Source organism: Arvicola amphibius, chromosome 1, assembly GCF_903992535.2.
Source record: "Arvicola amphibius chromosome 1, mArvAmp1.2, whole genome shotgun sequence".
NCBI lineage: Eukaryota > Metazoa > Chordata > Mammalia > Rodentia > Cricetidae > Arvicola > Arvicola amphibius.
In genome coordinates this window covers 17,676,588-17,682,906 of record NC_052047.1, presented here as the reverse complement: position 1 = coordinate 17,682,906, position 6,319 = coordinate 17,676,588, and positions in this window count along the sequence as shown.

Here is a 6,319-nt window from a genome sequence, read left to right as displayed (position 1 = left end):
CTGTAGCCTCTTATTGGTTGATTCTCATATCTTCCTTTAACCCATATTTAGTAATGTGTGTAGCACCATGAGGTGTGGCTTACCAGGAGAGATCTTAACCTGCGTCCATCTCGGAGAGGAGAAGCATGGAGACTCACTATGGCGACTGAAGCATCTCCCCACTCCTGCTACCCAGCATTCTGTTCTGTCTACTCCGCCTACCTAATTTTTCTGCTCTCTTAAAGGGCCAAGGCAGTTCTTTAGTAATAATGAAAGTAAGCCGGGCGGTGGTGGCGCACACCTTTAATCCCAGCACTCGGGAGGCAGAGGCAGGCGGATCTCTGTGAGTTCGAGACCAGCCTGGTCTACAAGAGCTAGTTCCAGGACAGGCTCCAAAGCCACAGAGAAACCCTGTCTCGAAAAACCAAAAAAAAAAAAAATAATGAAAGTAACACATAGACACTCCTCCATCATCCAGTGTATCATATGGAACCAAAGTCACTGGAGGAATCAGTAGGGAAACACTGTTATATAAGCTTGCTTAATAGTACATGCATACTCATGCATACTCATGTGTCCATCGGGTTGATGTTGTTAGCATCAGGAATCATAGACTGTTATCAAAATATAGTGCAAAGAATGAAAAACTTCACTTTCATTTGTTGGTTTGGTGGGTACAGACTGCCCTTGACTGTTCCCAAAAATATAGATTCTAGTCATTGTCCTTGATTGCTTCCCAGATCTTGAAGATAAGATGTCTGAGGCATTATACACTCCAGACTTAGGATCTGAAGCAATTGAGAATAAATTGATTTAGAAACTTCCTCTCTGAGGATTTTCATAGTATTGGAAGAGGCTATGTAAGATCTCTAGGGATAAATGTAATCAATAGTCCTATTAGCTGTCAGACCTGTGCCTTATAATAATGACTCACATGGCAAGATATCCATAATAGCAAAATGGTGGCACTGTTATATTAGGTGTAATCAAGATAAATCTAACTCTAATTGGATTTGAGACCAGTGAGTGGTAAGAAATTCATGTGTGGTACTGTAAAGTGAGTCAGCTGCCCATGACTGCCATTACTAGCTTTATCCTTATAATCCCAGGAAACTGTAGCTCTCACAACTCATCAAAAATGTTTTATTGCAGCAAGTGGAGAATATTGCAGAGATCCACAGCTGGTCAAAAAGGAAGAGAATAATTGACCATTGGATTCCCAAGACCAGTAATACACTTAGAGCAGCACAACTTCTAAATCAAAGGCTATGGAATCATTTTGGAAAAGACTTCAGAAGAGCTTAAGTCCAGGGGACTAGGATGCCTGATGGAAGATGGTGAGATATTATAGGGATATTGCATCCATGAAATTTCACCAATGTGATTGCTTAAATAAGACCTGTGTAATAATTGCCCCTTTTGACCTGCCAACATAGATGTGGAAAAATTCACAAAGTCCTATTCCTGTAGGGAAAACTGTAGGCAATCAATGGCTGTCAAGATGGAAGTGCTAGGTTTCTCCAATATGACCTCCCTGATCTATTATCCAATACTCCATTATGAGCTCTAAGCATGTGTATATAACAAGCATCAAAAATAGGACTCAGTTGGATGGTGATATGGTAGAGGGCAAAGCAGGAGTTGATGGAAGCAGAAATGAGCCTAAAAATGATAAAAATATCTGTGTATGGTTTCCTCAAAAATGAAGTATTTCACAAAGGAAAATGATAAATAACACATGTACTATGTCTGACACAAGTCTTTTTAGGGCATTCAGAACAACTATGGCAAACAGAGTGTTATATTGTGCCAGGGCAGTCATGACAACTACAGTGTTGAGTGTTATATTGTGCCAGGGCAGTCATAACAACTACAGTGTTGTATTGATCCAGGAATACCATGGCAATCACAGTGCTGTATTATAGAAAGGAGGTGGTGGCGCACACCTTTAATCCCTGCAGTCAGGAGGCAGAGGCAGGCGGATCTCTGTGAGTTTGGGGCCAGCCTGGTCTACAAGAGCTAGCTCCACCACTGGCTCCAAAGCCACAGAGAAACCCGGTGGTGAACAAACAACCACAGTGTGCTGTATTGTTGTATGAGAAACAGTGTGAACTTTCTGTGACGGGCAATATGTCATTGATCATTAATGTTTCTTAGTGGTTTTTGAAATATTCCTGCTTTAGAAAAGGAAACAGGTATAAAACTGAATCTGTAAAAGCCAAGGTAAGAACACAATGCTCCCTATAATAGGCAGTTACTTTTACAATGCACATTTTGTTCCTGGAATACAAAAATACAACGCCAGCTCACATTTCATTCTCTTTTAAGTAAAAAATATTTTAAAATTGGTTATTTTTGACTTTTCTGAAACAAACCAGTTTGCTTCCTAACACTCTTTAGCTTGTTACTCCTGCTTCAGTTTCCCAGAGTCTTACCCAGAAGGTCCTTCTGGGAGACCCACTGGAAAATCCTGGTATTGGGACCTACCGTATCTGCTTTCATATCCTTAAATCTCCAAAACAGAGTAGGAAGTTAGACAATAATTTATGTCAGATTTCAAAACTTAATATATAGTATTATAGGAATTAGACAGTGCATAGCTAAATGCTATTTGGATCCACTGCGTGCAAAGCAGGTAAAGGAACATTAAACAATAAGAACTCTCAATACAAAAGGCAGAGTATGGCAATACCATCTCTGTTTTTCTTTACATTTAATCAGGTCAAATGTCATCATGATTTTTATGTGCAATTATGTGCACACATGAGAGAGCTAATGAAGCATGAATATATTTAAAAAGTTTATATGTTCATACATCATCTGCAAGGAAGAATGATTAAACTTTGTGTTTTTAATACAATTCTTCTAATTTTTCATTATTAATTTCATGTCAATTAAAAAAACACAGATTTTACTTATATTCATTTGTACTGTTATTTTAATAGGGTTTGCCACTTGTTTTTTGTTATTCATTACTTATTTTTGGCAAATATTCCATATTTACAATTTTTCACCATTTACAAGTTCTTTGGAAAAGGTGCCACCATGGATAATCAGGGAATGGAGTTTCTGTCTATCCCATCCTGGCCATGACCTCACAGAGTGTATGTATATGTTTAAGTTGTCCAGTAACTATCAGTTACTTAGTTTCTGGCATAAAATTCCCCATACTTCCTTGTGCCCCCTCTGCATTATGAGGAGATTTTGTCTCCAGCACAAAAATAACAACCAGAAATAGCGACTGACAGAATTTAACGAATAAAAAATTAAGTCTAATATACCCATGTTTGTTTGAGGCACCGGTTTAACTAAGGAATCACAAGAAATGCTGAGCAATTCATCACACAAGTCATAACACTGTTAGTGAGTTTGGATATTATTTTCATGTGGGAAAGGAACCTGCTGTGCTGCTCATAAGTGCTAGTAGCTTTAGAAAACATTCAAAATTCTAATCGTGTTGCATCTGACTCATATGATAGATGACAAAACACTTCAGGGTTAATATACTTTGTGAAATGCCAAGTAGTTCCACAGCCAGACCACACAAATGGTGCTAATTTTAGAAACCCCAAACTACCCTTGTAAATGCGAGCTTCACCTACATGTTCAATATCTATTTGCCACAAGAAATTAAACTTTTTTTCAGAATCTCAGGGAAAACCAGCATGAGTTATTACAGAGAGATTTTATGGGATAGGAAACTAAAATCTAGTTCCTACATGCTCCAGATTAAAGTTCAGATGTGGTAAATTATCTTCATATACCCTATGAAGAGAGTCAGCTGGGCCTTTTCTGTCATCAGTCCTATTTCTATTGGATTATCTTAGTTCCCATTTCTTCCTAAATGAAACACATTTTACTCTTCTGCATTAGAGACAAAGTGCCATAGACAAAGTTTGATTGTGTGTGGTTCACCAGAAGGACAGGGACCATTCTACCTTCTTGTTTACATTGTCCTGTTTCAGGTTTGGCAGATTCTAGAATGGCCGATTCTTCCTTTTTTGTCTTTTTTTTTTCTCAATAATCAGGATACAAAAGGACTGAGATGGTAAACTGTTTTCTTCCTTTCTCTGAAAAGTCTCCTGAGAGGTAACTTAGTAACCCTAGTTCAGCATCCTCATAGAGAGGGGAGGGAAACCTGGGAAGTCTCAATGCTACTGCAGGTCTGGAAGACTATTAATGCTATACTACAGATAATTTTTCTATATCTGCTAACAAAGTTCTAAAATAAACTTTCATTTTCCCTGAATATCTAGATTCAAACCAAGCTCAAGAAAAAGGTTAAAGTGACCACTGAGAATATAATTATTCTTGGGTAGATTTGCTCCCAGTATCATCAGACTAGAGAAGTTTAGATTACACTCACTCACCATCCTTCCTTGTGATCACAATGTTTATCTCATGGTTATTGTCATGGAAAACACATTCTATAGAATCTGCCATCTTTATCTTTGTTTCTACCCTGAATAAGGGCAATCATAATACTTGATTTTACATAAAGGGACCTTCCAGTTCACCCCTTTCCAGACTTTAGTAAACTAAGTAGATAATTGCCTTCTATGGGGATCTCATTTTAACTTTTGTGGAATTTGTGCAAGGGCTGATGCAATTGTGTTGACCCTTTCTTGTGTTGTGTTATTGATCAGTGACCCCAGAGGAAACACCACGACACCATGTTTCCCAGAGCTCTGTGAAAACTCTTTCATTTCTTGTGGATACAGAAATTGTTTTATTATTGAAGATCCATACCAGAAAAATGCTGTTCAGATCACTACTAATCTGGCAGAAAAATGAAGCATTATTGGGGAGATAATCACCACTGATCAAGCACACAATTGATAATCATTGCTGTCATAATCACCCCATACTCATGGATATCAGCACTGTGCATATTCATAATTTGAACAACAAATATTCCAAGTATTATCTTCTGAAAATTTGTAAATTGCATTATGTTCTACCTCAGGCTCCTGCTGTGGCCCACCAATCCCATAAACTTTCAGTGTGGCATCCTATCTACTATAGTACATTCGTGAAGGAAAATTCCTGGACTCAACATGGTGACTCCATGTTATATAATCTGTAGAAAATGACAATTTTCACATATCCAGAGCTGGTTATGCCTTGTTAAGTCTAGTAGTTCTAGAAAGTTGAAGAGTAGCTTTCAAAAGAAGTGCACAACCCATTCAGGCTAGGACAGAGAAACAGTCACCAATATCAATACTTACTACAGCTGAAGATGCTGTACAGACAATTCTAAAACACTCTCTTAGAAATGATGCTCATAGAGTTACCTAAACACAGTAAAAGACAATATTGAGAATTCTCTTATTTAAAAATAAGATCCACTCATTACTTATTTGTGTCATCATTAGGATAGTGCCTGACAAAAAAGGAAGTTATAGGAGGAATGGTTTTTGTTGGAGCATATTTTGAGCTTTTGCTGTCCATCATGTTGTTGAATCCATGAGAATCTTCATGTTGGCGAGAGCCTTAACAGCTAATCCTTTTATATTGTGGATCTAAAAGGTGAATATTCTTTGGAAATGCCTGTACAAGTAAACACTTCCTCTTCTAGGTTGACTTTATGTAGGCTGTTAGGTTATGATAATGAGAATAGTAGCCAACACAGGAACTTACTTTGATAGCCTCTCTTTAATGTACATAAGTCTTTGTCTAATAGTCTTTTTAAAAGAAATATGGAAAAATCTGGACATATGCAAGTGCAGAACTCTAGAATTCTACAAGCAAATTCTGTGGGACATTTAGATTAGGGCCTAGAAGACCAGAAATTGACAAAACAAAGTGTGAACAGTGTAGGCTAGGTTCATGGAGTTTTGGGAGATGATAAGGATTTCATCAGGGTGTGTGTTAGTGACCTTTATGTTCCATTCTTGTGAAGATCTGATTGTGTTTTATCTATGTTCTGAGAAATAACACTAAATCCAAAAGCAATGGAATATGTTGTTTGGTAGAAGAAATTTAGAGAATGTTTCACATCTGACCTACTTTTAAATGCAAACATAGAATCTGAACTCTGAAATCTTATTTGTTTGAATGGCAGCAATGTCAGTGAACACAAAGAATGTGGCAGTTCCTGTAGTATGGAGGAACAGGCCATGAGACACTCCTGCCATACTTATTTTGTAGGGATAATTGTTTATTCATTGTCTTTAGAAGACATTTGTTGCCTAGACAATCAGAGTTAAGTGTTTTTCAGAGGCTACAATTTGTGACAATCCAAATAATCTTCATTCTAATGGTTCTACAGTAATCAGAGATTCAAGTCAAGTACACTTCAAAATTTGGCATTAAAAGAAGAATAGGAATAGAAATTTAT